Below are 19,085 nucleotides of genomic sequence, written 5' to 3'. Positions count from 1 at the left end.
TCTCCCAATAATCACACTTGCGTCATGCCCGTCTAATATATTTCCATTAATCCGAATGTCAAAAGGCGTTGTGAGGCTCATACAGCTACAAGGCTTGGAATATTGGAAACAAAGGTTATAAATGTATGAAAACTTTTTTAAATTAAATTTTATTCTATTCAATACCTTAAAAATAACTTCATAAGGGTGTAGTATGTTACTTCACGTTATCTGGAAAGATTTATAATATAGACTATAGTTTTGGAGTGAGTTAGAACCCCCAAGAAAGACTACAAAATTCCACTTCCGATACTTCTACTGCCCCTACTCTATGAACATGCAATAAAACAGACATGGGGGAGGTGCTCCGTATTGCATGCAGCAGAACCAGCAATACTGCATGTAGCTATGCCAGGACCAGGTCTCGAGTTTGACACAACTATTGGTGGCAGCAGGGGGACCATGTGTTGCTTATGAAATTATTTAACTTTTTTGAAGAGATGTAACAAAATAATAAATGTTCTTTGCTGGAATAGAGCCCATTTTTTTTATCTTTTAATCATTGCTTTTAGGCCGGGGCCCGGGTTTACACTACGTAAAAAACACAGCCGTAATTCACAACACCGGCCGTAATTGCGCAAAAAACGCCTGCTATTTTACAAATAACGGCCGTAGTTTGCGCAATTATGTCCATGTTTTTTACGTAGTGTGAACATAGCCTTATACTGTAGAGCCATAACTTTTTACCCTAAATGGGTAGTCCCATCTTTAAAAGTTTTCCTTGAGCTCAGTAGTTAGAAACCTTATAGGACTGAATGGAAAATCACTTGCAGATGCGCAATGTGCTTCATCAGTTTGGGAGTAGAATTTTCCTTCCTAGTGTTCAGTAGGGGTGCCAGCCGGTGGACACCCGCCAATCAGCTTGTTATTACTTATTCTGTGGATAAGTAATAACCTATAGGAATACCTTTCAAAGTCAATGTATTACATAAAACCTAATACATATAATAGTTTCATATAAGGACATTGAAGGTCCCATCATATTTGGATGGAAAATGAAGGAAGCAGCGATGTCTATGCATGTATGTTCCTTCCTGCAGTGGAGAATATGACAGAATACACTATCTAGATTACAAAGTTATTTCCTATTATCAGCTCAACTTTCATTTTGTAAAGTGGACTAAAAAATGGAAGCTGAATTCTGTTTGACATAGACAACGACGCTGCTGTTTCTGTGATCTGGCTTTATTGAGGACCACTATGTCTTATCAGCAGTATAAGCTTAGAATGTGTGTGTGTTATCACCCATATGCCATGTTACTGAAGAAGCCATGAGTCATGCTTGAAGCAGAATTCAGTAGTACACCACCCCCATACATATCCAGGAATTCTAGCACTATCTGCCATGCGTGTTTCTGCCATGTGTATTACTTATACAGGGTCCATCACTGCAGTCAGGATGCCAACAATTGTCCTTACTAACGGAGCAATGAAAGATGTATTAATGATTTTGAGGCCAGTGCAGAGCACAGTCATCTCTGTCATTGCATATGATATGATATGATATGATATGATATGAAGTAATGTCCTCATAGTTCCTCTTAAATGTTCATCATTAACGTGGTCCAGAGACTCAAGCAGAAATATTGGTTGGTCCGAACAGAGGATTGGCGGCAAGAGTAGTGAGTATTTTGGTTTATATTTAGCCAAACAATTTTTAGCATTGTGATTTAGGTAGTATTTAAAATGGAGCTCTACCTTGGAATAACTTTAAAGAGTTTCTCTGCTTTGGACAATCTCTACTTGTTAGAAGGGTCTCTTGACAGTGAGTGTAAGCTGTGGGGAAACATAACCATGTAACGCTTCCCTGCAGCACCATCACTGGGGAAGTATCCATCCAGTATCCATTCAGATCAATGGTTTGTCATGTAGCACAGGACAGGTCTTCCAGAGATAGTGATGCCTTTGTAACTACTCTCTACTTTAGCCATGAGGATTCTGCACATAGGACCCTTATTAAAATGGTTGCCCCATGAAGCATAGTTGGTAAAACCAGACACCATTACAATCAGAATGCTGCAACATAGGGCGGCGGGTTGAAGCTGGTCCAGTCGGAAACTGATACTCCACATTGTCTTCACCTCTTCTAATAAGCATGTTAGCTCCAACCCTGGTAAGAGACCTAATGACTTCTACCTTCCTTACCAGTCTGGCCTTACCCTTTCTAACCCATCTTTAACCCTTAATACCCCTCCGTTGTCTCCCACACCTTACTCTATTTTCAACCCCTACCCTTGCTTCCTGCCCAGGTCATGCCGGGCCCACGATAAGGCTGTGCCCCCGCTCTATGTCCTATATGAACCGTGCACAAAAACTGCTTTTTTTCCAGTTTTAGGGAAGAAAAATACATACATCTTTGTGTTGTTGTTATTATTTTTTTTAATCTGCTGGCACTTTAGCAAGTGATTTGTAATTATCATGATTTTACAGCTCCCAGTATATAAATGCTTCTGTGCACTTTGCTCCAGCAAACTACTGATCAGCATATCTGATATTGATTGATATTGATCTGATAGGCTATCAATTAAAAGGCCCTGGAAAAAACCATTTACTGAACAAGATCAGTTCTCCATAGTTGCCCAGGTTGTTATTATAAGGATTTTATGGCACTGATTCACTAACATAAACTTGTTTTGATATATATATATATATATATATATATATATATATATATATATATATATATATATATATATATATATATATATATATATAAAAAATCAGTGAATATAATTCCTTGCCTTGCCCCTTTTGTAAGAAATGTTAATATTCAGTGAAAACTAGGTGACTAAGGCTGTCGTTATAGCTCCCTTAGGGGTTGAGACCCAGTTTTCATAGATTCCTGAATAAGCTATACTAGTCACAGAGAGACACAGCCTTCCTGGTGCTAGATCACTACATAAAGGAACCCTCAAGGAGCTGCAATGGCGTCATTCTTTGTGACTCAGCCTTCTCAGGAACACTTAAGAAGTCTTTTTAAAATTATTTTTTTATTTATGTAAAAGAAATGTGACTATATTTGTGGTGTTGTCTGAACATTTAGCCTGCAAGTACTCATATAATAGTGTCTCCGCAGATGGGAGGGAAAATGTGGTGTGACTTTTCTTTATAATACGGTTGTTGTCTGTCTGAAGGATTTCCCAGGCACCGCTGTCCTTGTTGATTAGGAGTCTATTAGATTAAATATGGAACATTGTGAAATGAAGGGAGCAGTGATGGCTGGCCAGGAATCCAGTATGTGGGATTGCTGATATGGAGACAGATGGAAATCAGTAAATGCACAGAGCGGCTGGGTAAACCAGAATTAATGAGCATTCCGCATCAGTTTAATTATCCCTGGGATCAGAGCAATACCAATCCACAGGCCCACGTCTCGTAATAAACTTCTGTTGACCTCATTTTTTGGTGGATAGCCAGCCATGTAGTTAGAATACAAAAACTGCTTTCCCTTCTTCAAAGAATATTTGAAACAGGTCACATGGTCACTTCAGTGGCGTACCGAATATAGAGGCAGCCTATGCTGCTTGCTATGGGGCCTGCAAGATAGAAGAGCCTGGCTGGGGATGAATGGTCCTACCTCTTGCCCCACCAGATGAACTGCAAGCTTAAAACTTTTTATTGTGGGATTTATCCAGGGCATCACATCCATGAGGCTACTTCTCACTGCCCATAAGGGTGGCAGTTTAAGATAATGTATGCAACTCTGCATGCGAATTAGTGAAGCTAGGGCCTGCATCTTTAGGAGCTATGTATCAGCAGTAGCGAAAAAGCAAAAGCTGTGTACTCTTTAAAGGAGTTGTCCAGCAAAAATCTTTTTTACAAATTAACTTTTTTCTGAAAATATCGATTTGTAATTTACTTATATTTAAAAATCATAAGTCTTTTCAAAATTATCAGCTGCTGTATGCCCTGCAGGAACTGGTGTTTCGTTTTCAGTCTGACACAGACACCTATGTCCGAAACAGGAACTGTCCAGAGCAGCAGCAAATCCCCATAGAAAACCTCTCATGCTCTGTACAGTTCCTGTCTCAGACAGAGGTGGCAGAAGAGAGCACTGTGTCAGACTGAAAAGAGAACATTCCCTGCAGAACATACAGCAGATGATAAGTATGGGAAGACTTGAGATCTTTAAATAAAAGTAAATTTAAATCTATATAACTTTCCGAAGCCAGATAATATGAAAGAAAAAGATCTTTACTGGATAACCCCTTTAAGACTGACTGATCTAAGTTACAGACCATAGGCAGCAAGCAGGTGAAAGACCAACCTTTAAATCGACTCGGTACCCACAATCTGACCTAACCAAACCACTTGTACCTTCAGATAGCTGCTTTTAAAGGGGTTATCCAGCGCTACAAAAACATGGCCACTTTTCCCCCTACTGTTGTCTCCAGTTTAGGTGCGGTTTGCAATTAAGCTCCATTTACTTCAATGGAACTGAGTTTCAAAACTCCACCCAAACTGGAGACAAGAGAGGGGCAAAAGTGGCCATGTTTTTGTAGCGCTGGGTAACCCCTTTAATCCAAGATCTTTCCTGGGGTCCCTTTGGCAGGTGATGCAGTTATTGTGCTAAAAATTAACTTTTATGGTGCGTTCACACCTACAGGATCTGCAGCTGATTTTCTGCAGCAGATTTCATTTAAATAAGTGAACACAGCATCAAATCTGCTGCAGATCCTATAGGTGTGAACGCACCCTTAAACTGGCAGCCCCGTGTCATACGGGAGTGGCCTGGATTGTGTATGCATTAGGCTGGCACAACCTCTCCATCCCTCCTCCCCGCCCTCCTCCATCATCAGGAATGCTCCAGGCAGATTGCCTACTATTCCCCACTTGTTTAGCCCGGCACATGGGCTGGAACGTTAAGGACCTGTGCAATGTTCAGCATGGAGAGAATGTTCCAGTGGCATTCCTAATGATGAAGAGGGTAGTGAGGAGGGACAGAGCGGGTGGTGCAAAGTTAGGGCACAGATACTCCCGTAGGGCACGGGGCTGTAAGTTTTAAAGTTGTTTTTTGGACAATAACTGCATCACCTGCCGAACGGACCCCAGGACAGATCTTGGATTAAAAGCAGCTATCTGAATGTACAAGTGGTTTGGGGGGGGGGGGGGCAGATTGTGGGTACAGAGTCACTTTAATATCTGAAGACCCTAGCAGGTAATGGGTGAGGGGGCCTATCTTTTAGGCTATGTCTGGAACATGGCCACTATCTTGGATTAAATAAAACCTTTCACCCCGGCACCTGGGGCAGAGCCTGCCCAACCCCCCCGGTAGGGTTGTGGATACTTACCCTGCAGAGAAATCACTGCCCGACAGGTGGCCATGTAGCATAAAGAAGACCAGAATTGTCTCAGAAATTACCACAATCAGATTTTCACTATCTCTTGTGGATCAAAAGTTCTGAACACAGAAAGTTGCAACAACCGGGAACATTCTACATAGCTATTTAATGCATAGCTATTTAATGTGTTCAATGCTGTTTGATGTGTTCAATGTGTTGTCTCTGGTGCTGAACACAAAGAAACTTTCTGTGTTGATAACTTCTGGCTATCTTTAATATGCTACATAACCACCTTGCCAATTCTGAGTGACTTTTTCCACATGCTTCTGCTCTGAAGCTGTACACAGGTAAGGTCTTTGCCCTTGTGTACAAGCCCTAAACATTCAAGGTCCTTGCAGCACCATCACAGGCCAAATTAGGAATTGCCCAATTCCATCAGTGGATTGTTATGTCATTTACCTCTCCCTCTGGCCAAGGAATAAGAGCCCTGAACATAGGACCTCTTTCTAAAAAATTGTTAATAGGGTATATGAAAATGGATATCCTCTCTAAAGGAAACAGCAAAGAATCTTCCTGGTCCATACACTTTTGGACTATGTTCACACACTTTTTGGACGGCCATCATTTTAAAGGCAAAAGATGGCCGTCTTTTGATAATTTCATCATTTTAAAATGTCAAAATAAAGGCCGTCCAAAAAGAGGGTCGCAAAAACGACAGTGTGTGAACATAGCCTTAGAGTTACCTGAGGTACTTGTTGATATATATTAGAGAATACAGTGTAAGGCTATGTTCACACAGCGTAAAAGTACAGCCGTTGTTGCCGATTGCCCACTGCATGTTCTTCTATTGGATCCTGGCCAGAGCTGATACACATAGGGGGACATGTATCATTGGGCGTACAGGGTTTTTTTTGGCGGAAAGTGGCGATCTGCGCATTATTTTATTTGCAAATGGCCGATTTGCGAATAAAATATTCGCAAATCAACACTTTCCGCAGGGGGGGCGGGGAGGGGGTGTGAAGGGGGCGTAGCTGAGGGCGTGGACCCAGAGTCCGCGCGATTCACCATCCGTTCCGCCAAAAGATACGCCGAAAACCTACTCCAGTCCTCAGCTGGTGTAGGTTTTCGGCTGTGCGCACCGGAGCGCACGGGATTTATGTAGAGGCAGTCCGCCTCTACATAAATCCCCGTAGCGCCGGAGATGCGGGGACATTTTTAAGTCCGGCGTAAAAAACGTAGGACTTAATAAATGTCCCCCATAGTGTACGCTCGGCCGGGATCCCAAGCGGCGCCACAAACAACTGACATGTCAGTTTTTTGCGGTCACTATTCGTTGAATAGCGGTCATAGAAAACCATGTAAGTGCACACTATAAGCGAGCGGCTTCATTTGCTTGCTTCCAAAAACCTAATGAATGCCATTATAATAATAGCCTTGGCAGGAATACAATAGGATTATATCCTATTCTTGGCCCTGCACATATTATAAAGTATCGTTGCAGCTCAAGATTAATAGTTCAATACTTGTGCTCTTAAAGGAATTTTTCTTGAAGCAAAGATAAACGCCATGTATTATTTATATGGGAAAAAGTAGAACACATTTCAGACTTGTTACAGCTTTGTTCTGATTACTTTAACCCATTCTTGTTTGCCTTAAAGAATATGTTTCTGGGAGCGTGGGGAAATAGCACTCTGCATAGTACTAACAGAATGACACCAGAGACAGCAAAGTGACCCAAATAAACAATGTCTATAGAATCCCACTTATAAACGGTGGTCTCAATATTGACAGTGGTTACAATATTAATCGGTTCCAGGATAATTAATGTTTGCTGAAACCATTGCATTTCGAGACCATCCATGGAAAACTAATAATCGATTCCAAGGTCTCCAAAATGTCAACCCAATGTAAGTAAAACTCATGGTTAAAGAAAAAGAATACAGATACATGAAGTTCTTACATAGAAAAGTGAGACATAGCTGCTAGAAGCTGTAAATGACTTTACACACCAAGGAAATAAGCTTCTTAAGGATCAGTAAAGTAAACACAGCGTACTGGAGACAAACCTGGTGTCTACACCTTCACCTGGTGTCCAAAATAGAAGCAAGCCCTAACAAAGGCGGAGGGCAGTATAGTACTACCCTATACTGTAGACACCACTACTAGACAGCCCATCTCTGCATGCACTTCATCCTACAGGAGCTTCTCTAGTAAAATGCCCAAGCTGATTAGTGGGATCCTCAGCCATTCACATGTGCCCCAGATCCTGACAGTGGCATTGTATGTTGTGTATGATTTCAAGTTATAATGGTTAAGGGAAGACAAGGGGGGATTTAAAAAGGATACACCAGAGACATATGCAAGGAAGGAGGTACAGATTCGCCCCTTCTCCCTCGCCCGATGGGCAGGCTGGCGGAGCTTGCGGGGGCGTGACAAGGCGGGGAGGAGGCGTGGCCTCCTCCCACGCTTCTTTTATCATAATTTACGCCTGCTCACAGGCGTAAATCATGATCAAAATCTACACCTGTTAGAAGCAGGTGTAGATTTCGTATGCCGGGCGCAGATTTGCGCACCCGGCCAAATTCACTAAGAGGCATGTGCCTCTTAGTGTACCTGGCCGGGGAAAGGGGGCGGGGCCTAATATAAGACAGGCGTACTTGTACGGCGGTCTTCGTAAATCCCCCCTTAGTGTGGAAAATATTGTAACCTGAGGCCATTGTAACTTGAGGGAAAACCCAAGGATTACTTAAAACTAATGTAGCATCAGGTATATCACTTTAAAGGACAACTCCGGCGCTGATAGAAAAAAAAAAAAAAAAACTTGAACTGAAGCTCCAGTTGGTGTCTTACTGACTCTGTAAAACTGTTAGATGGCTCAGCATCATAGATCATCTTGCTCAGAGATGAGCAACTTGAATCATCTGGCAAAGAGAGGCTGGTTTAACAGGGCTTAGACCCGCCTCCCTCTTGATGATGTCATAGTCACAAAATGGCTCCCACAGAGCAGCCTGGGGTCAACAGTCATTAGGTAAGAATGAGTTTACTTCACTTCCTGGTGGGGGATTGAGGGGGGAAAAGATAGGGATAGGGGGGAAGATAGGTGATTGAAGCATATTGCAAAGTTATATAACTTTGTAATGTGTTTCAATTACTGGGAAAAAGCTTTTCACCTGAATTTTTTACATGAATGGATCTTTACACCTCTTTCTGCAGGATATACAGCAGCTGATAAGTATGGGAAGACTTTAGATTTTAAATAGAAGTAAATTATAAATCTGTATACTGAAACCAGTTGATTTGAAAAAAGATTTTTCTTCGCCGAAGTACGTCTTTACTCTCTGCCTGTCAGCGCGCTCGGCGGGATGATTGACAGGCAGAGAGGCCAGTAACGGACCTCTCTGCCTGTCAATCATCCCCTCTGAGCGCGCTGACAGGCAGAGCGCAGTGACTAGATACGAGCGGGGAGCCGCCCACCATGACTACTTCCCCGCTCGTATCTAGTTACGAGCCGGGGAATAAAAGTCATTTTCTCCGTTATAAAGCACCTGCTACGGCCGTGGCCGGTACGTGCAGGGGCCGCTCCAGGTGCTTTATGCAATGCTCAAGGGAACCATATCAGCTCAAACGGGCTGATTGGTTCCCTTTAATATTATAAACATTTATATATTAACAAGAGGGTACACATGGTGCCCCCCTCCTTACACAGGGATTTCTTCAGAGTTATAATGGAGACCTATTAATAATGAAATCAAACAAGGAAATTGTTCTTAACAAAAGTGCATTTAAAACATGTGTGTACTGTATGCTGCTTAGTAATATTATATTTGGGTCTTGTAGCATTCACATAAGGGGCAGGACTGTGAGGCTTGGATGACTGTCAGACTCCAATGACATACAGAACATGAGGGATTTAAAGGGCTGCACTTCTGGCAGATCAGCAGCATACACTGCAGCCAATAAGAAGCCAGGAAAGCGTGCACTTGCTGGATAGACTGGCACACTCCTGATAGGTTGCACTGCAATAACATCCCAATGTAACCCCAGCCCAAGGTCCCTGATAATTCTTTGTACATCTGAAAGGATTGTTTTGTTTCACAGTGCCAGTCTTTGTGTGCTGAGAAGCTTCCCTTCCAGGCTCAGTTTTTCACTTAGCCCCTTGAATAGCGGCACAATCCTCTCACCGGAGAGGCTGATTTGGGTGGTGTGACACAGGGAAATGCCAATAACATCCCAGTCTGGTGTTCCTTCTCGGCAGTGTCCATTTGCATATTCCCCATTCACATCATCCTGATCATACTCAACTGAGAAGGCAAAGTTCTCGACTATTGAGCCTGAAGAATGGAGCGCTTGAGCGATTAGGTCAGCAATTTAACACATTCACTACCAGTGCTTTTTTTGCATGCAAAGACGGGCTGCTCCAAAGGTGATGTGACCTAAGAGACATATATACTCTAGGATCTTGTAGTAAAGAAGCCTAAGGGGGATCTATTAATGCTGCACCTGGTGCAGATCTGGCAGAGAGCAAGCAAACGCCAGGTCTGTGCCAGGTCTGCACTGCACTCATAAAGTGGTAAGGAAGGGGCATTGCTGCACACAGAGGGGGCAAGGCCTCTGCATGCGCCGGATTTATTACAATTTATACCAGCTCCGATTTCAGTGACCGAGCATGAGCAACTTAAATGCATCATGCTCGTGCTCTTGGGACTGGTCTTAATAAATATCCCCTAAATCTTTGCTAAAGTTTTATGAAATAATGGCGTTTATTAATATACTGGCGTCAGTAAGGTCATGTGATGTCTTATTTACATGTACAGTACAAATAGTACTAAAACATCATTTGTGTATTGTGACTTAAAGCGTAACTATAATTTCAGTAGCCAAAAAATGAAATTCCTCAAATAAAAAGCCCTCGTGTTACCCTTTAAAAAGAGCCATAAACTGCGTTGTTAGCATGTACGCTCACTGAGATATCCCCAGTTGTTTTGCTCAGAGGAATAAATGAATTTTTCTTCTGGCTGACTGAAAGTGGGCGTGGCCTATCCCTCATCTCCCTGGCTGGGTCCCTCCAATCACTGAGCAGCACCTTAGCAGATGTATCACACAAGGTGGGATTAGATACAGCTCCAGCATACAGTATCACAATGTAAGATTAGATACAGGGCTCCAGCAGATGGTATCACACACTGTGGGATTAGATACAGTCATCTGCTCTCATAACACTGTAGGATAATGTCAGCCATGGAGGTAGGGGCACCTGCTGCAGACATCTGATAGTGAATGTTATATGTACTATGGAAGGACTATAGCTGTGTTGTGCTGGGACTTGTAGTCCTTCCCTCAGTGACTCACCCTCTCTCCCTCATGTAGTACATTGGAGTCATGGTGGCACTGGAAACACTTGTCTCTCCATCCAGCTCTTCCCCTGCGCTGCTCCTCACACACAACACCCTCAGCTCTGCTTAGTCACCTCTGTGAGGGGAGGGGGGAGAATGTGCTGCTAGGAGGTGAGGGGAGGGGAGAGGAGGGTTTGTTTATGTCTGTGTCAGGGCTGTTATCTGATCCTTCTGTCAGAGTCCTACACTCAGGACGGATCTCCAGGGAGGGGCGTGTCCAGCAGGAATGCAGAAATAAGTCAGAGCCAGACACAGCTTAATAGGGACTTTATGCTTCATGTATTTAAAAAACTGTTCATTTTAGGTTATTAATGTATATTGCAAAAATTCTTATGACCTAAGCTAACTAAAACTGAATGGTCAAAATATTTTATAGTTACGCTTTAAGTTAATATACTGCACAAAATAACACATTGGGGGGAATTTACATTGTATTTACTATTTTGGTGAATGTTTGTTGATAAAGCTTTAAATCTGAGACATTCTGACATTGAGATGAAAAGTTCCAAATGACAAGCACAGCTCTTCTATCCCTGCCTATGGGGAAACTGCTCTAACCTGCTGATATTTCCCTATAGCGCAGGGAAGCTGAGGATAAAAGTCATTTTCTTATTATATTATATCATTATATTAATCGGCGCTCTGCAATGATGACCACCGGAGTGATGTTACTGCCCCAATATTCATTAGTAGGGGCAGGCTGGCCAGGGCGGATTGATGCACTACCCCCCCCCCCCCCCCCCCCCCCCCCCCCCCGCCAGTGCACCAAACCGCTTCCTCTGCATAAGTTATAAACTACAGTTTCCAAAGACAGCACCAAGGATCTAGGAAAGAAACCTGCTTTTATCCTCTGTGCCCCATGCACTTTAGGGACATATCAGCAGGTTAGATTATTCCCATTTATAATGTTGCCTAGCATCTATACTTGCTATGAAGTCAGGGTTCCATGCCATATGTATGGGTAAAAATATCTGAGATTGAGATTGTGAGATATTGTAACAGGGCCCATGCCCTCTTCCTTATGCCTCCAAGATTACAAGGAGACACACACATGTTTTTGTCCTTTGGACTCTTTATTACAGAGATTATGGTACCTCATAGAGACACTATATGATGGATGTATGATCCCTTATGGTCATAAATTTCGGACATAACTTAGATGTCTGGGATTCTCGGGAGCAATAAATGTAGATTTTTTTTCTCCCTTCAATATCTCCCGCTGCTTGCATTGTCCCTGTAGACATTTTTAACTTCCATTCTCTATATATTGTGGGTGCCACTGTGTGATGACCTTGCAAAAAAGAAATCACAGAAAACCCTTTTAAAACAAAAAGCATATGAGATTTAGAGGGCATTTATCAAGGGAAAATCACAGATTTATCCATTCAAAGGCAAAAGTATAAAATATCTAGCTTCTGTTATTTAACAAGGTTAAATGTTCTCACCGAGATCTACAAAGGTAGTCTGTCCCTGTGGACATCACAAGGTAGATAAATTGGGGCTTACACAGGGACTGAGCATGGCCTGAAATGAACTTATTTAAAGGAAATGAGTTGTCAGAAAATGATCTAGTATTTAAGTTCCTATATTAAGCAATTATATTTTTAAAATAATTATTTATATTTAAATCTCCACATATTAAAAAAGAAATCCTGAAATCTAGCAGTTTCTATTTCAGCTGCTAAGGTGATACTTCCTATTCTGTGATCACTTCCCTGTGGTCATCTTACTATTATCACAGACAGGATTACAATGAAAAGTGACACCAATATAGATAACACAGGATCATCCATTCACAATAGGCGATGGTCACCCTCTCCCCCTCCCTACACAATAACCTCTGCACAGGTCAAAGAGCATGGCTAAAACATTACCTGATAGAAATCAAAGAGTCATCTCCAGACATCAGTTTCCTATAGTACATGTGGCATCTCTCTGAATTCAGTTAATAGAACACAAGAGCAACTCAAGCAAGATGATCTTGCTTAATTTTTACAGAAACTAGAAAAGAAAAAAAATAAAAGAAAAAATATATATCAGTAAAAAAATGTAGGTGACACATTCACTTTATACAGGTATTCTGTATTTTTTTAACAATTGTGCTCATGTGGGTGCCACAAAGAAAAAAGATTCTGTACTTATCAGGTCCAGCTATGCTAGATCTACGCTATACAGATATACTGTACCCAATGGAAGGCTGCATGACACGATCACTGTGTGCGGCACCTTCTCTACAACAAGCATTGTTTGCTATCATCGCTTGCTCTGTTAGTCGTTCTAGCACAGTTAACGGTGATCAAGAACTACAGAACAAGAGGTGTCAGCTTATTATCGGGTTTAGCAAGGGGACCCTGCCCTGTATAGCACTTAGACAGCCTTAGGCCTCATGCACACATTACGTGCATAGCTCGTACATACAGATGGTGTGCAATGGAACAGCACAAAGATTTAAACTGTTTTAGAGCTCCTGGCATCATACTGATTGATGATGCCGGGAGCTCTAAAACAGTTTAAATCTTCGTGCTGCAGTACAGTAGCATGAAGATTTTAATTGTTTCAGCACTTTTGGTGTCATAAAGATACATGATGCCGGAAGTTCCAAAAATCTGTTCTGTTGCATACCGTCACTTAACGTAAGTTAAATGATAATGAAAAAAACTATATAGTCATTTTAACCCGTTAAGGACAGAGCCTGAAATGGCCTTTAGAACTGGGCCAATTTTCACTTTAGCGTTTTTCCCCCCTCGCCTTCTAAGACTCATAACTAGAGATGAGCGAACCTCGAGCATGCTCGAATCGATCCGAACCCGAACTTTCGGCATTTGATTAGCGGTGGCTGCTGAAGTTGGATAAAGCCCTAAGGCTATGTGCAAAACATGGATATAGTCATTGGCTGTATCCATGTTTTCCAGACAACCTTAGAGCTTTCAGCAGCCCCAGCTAATCAAATGCCGAATGTTCGGGTTCGGATGGACTCGAACCCGAACCCGGTTCGCTCATCTCTACTCATAACTCTTTTATTTTTCCACCTACCGGGCCATGTGAGGGCTTGTTTTTTTAGGAGCAGGTGTACTTTGTAATGGCATCTTTTAATCTGCCATAAAATGAATGACGGAACCCCCAAAATATCATTTATGGGGTGAATTTGAGTCAAATTTGGGGGGGGGGGGGGGGTGTTCCGTGTTTACGTAATGCACTTTACGGTAAAACTAAATTTTTTTTTTTATTCTATAGGTCAGTCTGAACACAGGGATATGCATCTTTACATAGGTTTTCTAACGTTTTACCATTTTTATTCGCAGTAAAACGTTTTTTCTTTTTGCAAATAGGTGTATGTAAAATGGCCCTATTGTGACTCTTAGGCTATATTCACACTACGTATTGGACCCGCTGTTCCTTGACCCGGCCAGGTCACGGAACGGCCGGGCTCTGCAAAAATCATCCCAGCCGGTACCACAGTACCAGTCGGATGATCTTTCCCGCCACAGGGTTCTGATGCAGGCGCATTAGCGCGCGCCCACATCAGAACTCCTCATAGCACACAATGAAGCAAGCGGCCGGAGCCGCTCGCTTCATTGTGTGAACTGACAGGACTTTCTGCAGCAGATGGCAACAACGGCCGTACTTTTACGTAGTATGAACATAGCCTTATAGCGCTTTTATTTTTTCACCTACGGGGTCGTATGGGGCATCATTTTTTGCGCCATGATCTCTAATTTTTATTAGTAAAATTTTTTTTCTAGATCAGATGTAGTGATCGCTTTTTATAAAAAAAAACGTATACATAAAATGTAATTAAAAAAAAAGCCATCTGCGTTTTTTTACTGCTTTTTGTTCACACCGTTCACCATGTGGGAACAATATTGTTTTTTTTTTTTAATAGAACGGACGATTACGCACGCTACGGTATATTATATGTTAATTAGCTTTATTATTTTTATGTGTTTTATGTATAAGATGGTAAGGGGGGTGATTTTCACTTTTATTGGGGGAGGGGCTTTGGGACACTTTTTAAAACTTTTATTGTTTTTTTTAAAGGGGTTAATGGTGGGTGACCCGCCATTAAGGGTGAGGGCCTGGCTGCAGATAGCAGCAGGTCCTCACCCACTATGGGGCGAGCTCACTCCGTAAGTCCACTCCATAGCCCGGTACCCCGGCGGTATACATTTACGCCCATTTGCACCAAGGCCCAGGCTGCGGGGGCGTAAATGTACGCCCCATGTCATTAAAGGGTTAAAGGGGAACTATCAGTAGGTTGTGCGAATTTAACCTGCTGACAGCCTTCTATTGCGTACAGGGTGCTGAGGAGGAAGGTATGTCTCTAACCTAAATCCTCAGCACCATTCCCATGTAGTTATTCTGTTAGTCCTCGATCCGGTAAGACCATTTGGAGCACTGGGGCACTGTTAGGAGCGCTGTTTGCCCCCAATAATCTGCTCCTGGCCGGCCCACTCCTTCTAATGATAGTCAATGGAGCAGGCTGGATCAGTGTTATGGGGGTGGGGCAGTGCTCCTAGCGGTGTTACTGGACCGAGGAGTAAATGACTAACTGCATCGGAATGACGTTGAGAATGAACGCAAGAGACATACCTTCCTCCTCAGTGCTCCATGTGTAATAGGGACATATAAAGGTATATTTGTAATATACCTTTATTAAAGGGAACTATCAGCAGGTTAGAAGAATCTAACCTGCCGACAGCTCCCCTTTAATAAAGGTATATTACAAAGTAAATAAATACATTATATATATATATTTATATATATATATATATATATATATATATTTCGAGCCTCCAGAGGACCCATTTAACAGAAAACTGTAGCACTGTACATATGAAACAAGTAATAAACTATTAGGAATGCTAAACCTGACTTTGTAAATGTTGCATATAAAACAACAAATGTTCCTTCTCTTTACTGTTCAGTGACAGAAATTGGAAGTGTAAAATGCTGTGTGGCCTAAATGCAGTTTGAATTTTAACCAGTGGAGAACTGGCAGCTACTTGAGGATATATGACTGTATGGCTAGGTTCAGACTATGCAAAAATTAAGTCCGTCTTTCATAATAACGACCGTCATTGTGCAAATAACGTCTGTTCTTTAAAAAAAAAAAAAGTGTTATTTGTGCAAAGATGGCTGTTAATTTTACATAGTGTGAACCTAGCCTATGGGTGATGCATGGTTACAGGCACAGTGAAGCCAGTTGCATCAGATTCATTGTGCAATTGAAAGAAAAAAAAAAAAACCGGTCTCTGTCTATCCTTTATTACAGATATACCCCATAGCCACTCAGCTGTTTGTAGGGTTTGTATGTACACAATAATTTGTAGTGACACGGGGATTCCTGATATGTTTCTGACAGGATCAGCAATTATTCTTGCATGATTGTGTTGCTCAAGGCTGATTTATATGATATTTCTTGGTTTTTTTAATGCAATATGCCAGCTGCAGCAAGCTGGTTTTTCTCAGAGAATTATCCTCAACTATATATTGTAGCAAGTGTATATGTTGTTACAATGCAGAGGAAACTGAGTTTCAATCCAAGCCTGGCATCTAAACAAGATACTCAATAATGCTCCTGTATAAGGACAGTGTTATATACTGAGCTATAATATGACAATATGTACCCCATCTACATAGTTGTTAATATTGTTTATATGGAAAACAGGTTCTGGCATCAAAACGCACCCATTATAAAGTGATTGGTAGTCCAGAGATGCTGATTACTTCATGCAGAAGGATGCAACCAGTGAAGGATGTATTTTGGTAACCTTTCTACAGGGTCTCTATTGCAAGTTATGTATTGCCTTATGTGGCTAAAAGGCTACAAGCACACCTGTAGCATGGGCATAGCACAGGGGAAGGGAACCTTGGCTCTCCAGCTGTTGCAAAACTACAACTCCCATTGTGGTGTCCCACCACTGGTGTTTTTTTCTTGTGGGCACCTGTCAAAAAGTTCTCAGGTTCAATGGTCGATGAAGTATACAATTTCCCCACTAGGTGTCAGTATTTCTTATGTTTCTATGTATTGGTAGTATTGCACAGCTGAAGGAAGCAAATGGGTTAATGTTATTTGTACCATGTGTTATTTGCTGACCACTAGGAGGTGCTCTCTCTTTTCTCTCCTATCCTCTCCAGCCTTACTCTACACACACACACACACACCCTCTGTAGGAGGCGTTAGCTCTGTGTGGGAGAAAGTGTGCAAGTTAGTTGAGTCCAGCTACCAGAGTGAGCAGATGCAGCAAGAGACCAACAGTTCTTTCAAAGCAACTACCACTTACACTATGCAGTGCTAAGCACCAGCAAGGGAGAGTAGCCATCAAGGAACACCCTAGCCCATGCCAGAAACACATTAACAAAGTACAGGACAGACTCCTGAAAAGATAGGAGCTCTCAGTAGGACAAAGCAACCATAAAAGTAAAGGTCTACATATCCTACTGCACAGTGCAGGTAACTGGGACACCTCGAACACCTAGCTACACCCAGATAACCATGGCTGGGGCTCGTACTATCCTGACATTATGAGAAGTTTGCAACTGTAGGGCAGAAGGCGGTCAGACACAGTCTAAACGTGAGTATGAGTATCACTTCTCTACTAAAGATATCTACCCAGGTTCTGGCTGAGTACAAGGCTACATTGGGTTGGGGCTCCTCTGGCAAACTCTTCTTCTCTCTACTTCTTACCAAGCACTACTACAACTCCTTCTTTCACGCCTCTCAAGCACCTACCTCTAGCACTAAGTCAAGCACTCAAGTTTCTGTGTCAAAGATCTCTATTGCATGTGAAACGTATACTGTAACCTTTGAAAGCCTTACAGTAAAGTGCTTTACGCAGGGGACTCATCTCTACTTGCACCAGCACCTATACACACACTACGGTACACCTTGGGTTATTTTTCCCTCTTCTGTGGGTGGCAGTACTGACAATCCAGGTGGATCAGTTGCCACTCCAGGTTGCTGTGACGAGAACCCAAGGGACCCACAACAACCTGGAAGGTTACTGACCATTTTGGAAAATATAGCCGGCCATACAAAAGCAGGTACCAACATCTCAGCTGTGTGCTGGACTAGCATTGGTGTCACGGCATATAACATCTCTTGCCAAGCTCACAACCATGCTAACCACCACCAGTAGCCAAGCCCACCATACCATCAGCTTTGGCTGTCCAGATATGATGGGAGTTGTACTTTTCCAATACCTGGAAAGCCAAGGTTCCCTTCAGCTGGCATAGCATACTGGCACAAGCTGGTCAACTTATAGTCTATGTAGTCAACCCTTCTTTTATACCTAGACTCTGTACAAATTGCAGCCTTTTGTCACAGTAGAGACTCATCAAGGAGAAAGCTGAAGGACTTAGGAGCAGCAGAGGCGACTGCTATCTCATAAGAAGAAGGTAACCCTGATGCAAAGTCCCTGAAAGGATCCTTTGGCACATACATCACGCCACTTTGATGGTTCTGTCCTCCCCCTTACAGTTTTGTGATTTGCTCTCTGGGCTGACGGCCAACAACTGAGCTAGCTGTAGGTGGGACACTAGCTGACAATTGCTTCATTATAATAGAGAAGTGTTTATTTGGAAATCAGACAACTAGCCGCAGACTGCAAAGTTTTAGGTTATCTTTAATAGACTACAAATATGATATTATATCAAAATCTGTTTTACTACTCTTAGTATTCAAGTAGTGAGTTAAGTAAGATAAAAATGTTAAAAACATTCTTAACCTAAAAAAACTGATAAATAAGGTGCTAACAGAAGAACTGATTAGTGTGAGACTAAGGGTGGTATTACATGGGCCGAGCAGGGCCCGATAATACCTGTAAACGAGCGCCGATCTGCTAGATCGTCGCTCGTTTACTGGGCCTATTACACAGCCCGATAATCATTTAGCAAGAGCTGCAAGGACATCGTTACCGATGTCCTTGCAGCCCTTGCTAAACTGGCATACATTACCCATCCACGTTCCAGGGCTGCTCCTGCTGTCCGTTTCTCCCGTGGTCCCGCGCGCGCTCTAGCTTCACATCGGCCTGTCAGCTGATAGGCCGCTCAGCCAATCACAGGCCAGGACCGCCGCGGCCTGTGATTGGCTGAGCGGCCCTGGAACGTGGATGGGTAATGTATATCGTTAGTCGCCGCTCGTGCACCGCTATTACACGCAGCGGTGCGCGGTCGGCGCCCGACAAAAATAGGTTCTAACCTATATCAACGATCAGCCGATGATCGTTGTCATCGGCTGATCGTTGCATTTATTACACAGAGCGATATTCGGCCGAATCGGGCCAATTCAGCCGATTATCGTTCCGTGTAATAGGGCTCTAAAGGTCCATTTACACAGGCCAACAGTGACAATCTCCCTGATCAGCATTCA

The 19,085-nt window shown here is 42.6% G+C and overlaps 1 protein-coding gene across 8 annotated transcripts in view; it reads left to right on the top strand.

The window, feature by feature from the left end:
* Nucleotides 1–19,085, top strand: part of ACSL6 (acyl-CoA synthetase long chain family member 6) — a 265,818-nt gene that overhangs the window by 172,249 nt on the left and 74,484 nt on the right. The window contains exon 1 of one of the 8 annotated variants that reach the window (XM_069970889.1): nucleotides 1,591–1,661. The exons of 6 other annotated variants lie outside the window; for them this stretch is intronic. The gene's annotated coding sequence lies outside the window, so the exon portion shown is untranslated. Of the gene's footprint in view, nucleotides 1–1,590; nucleotides 1,662–9,618; nucleotides 9,681–19,085 lie in introns of those variants that run through there. One more of the 8 variants, XM_069970899.1, reaches the window with a different exon arrangement.

The sequence above is a fragment of the Dendropsophus ebraccatus genome, chromosome 1, assembly GCF_027789765.1.
Source record: "Dendropsophus ebraccatus isolate aDenEbr1 chromosome 1, aDenEbr1.pat, whole genome shotgun sequence".
In the NCBI taxonomy this organism is placed as follows: Eukaryota; Metazoa; Chordata; class Amphibia; order Anura; family Hylidae; genus Dendropsophus; species Dendropsophus ebraccatus.
Note: the sequence above shows the minus strand (reverse complement) of the source record. Positions and strands in the feature narration are given on the sequence as shown.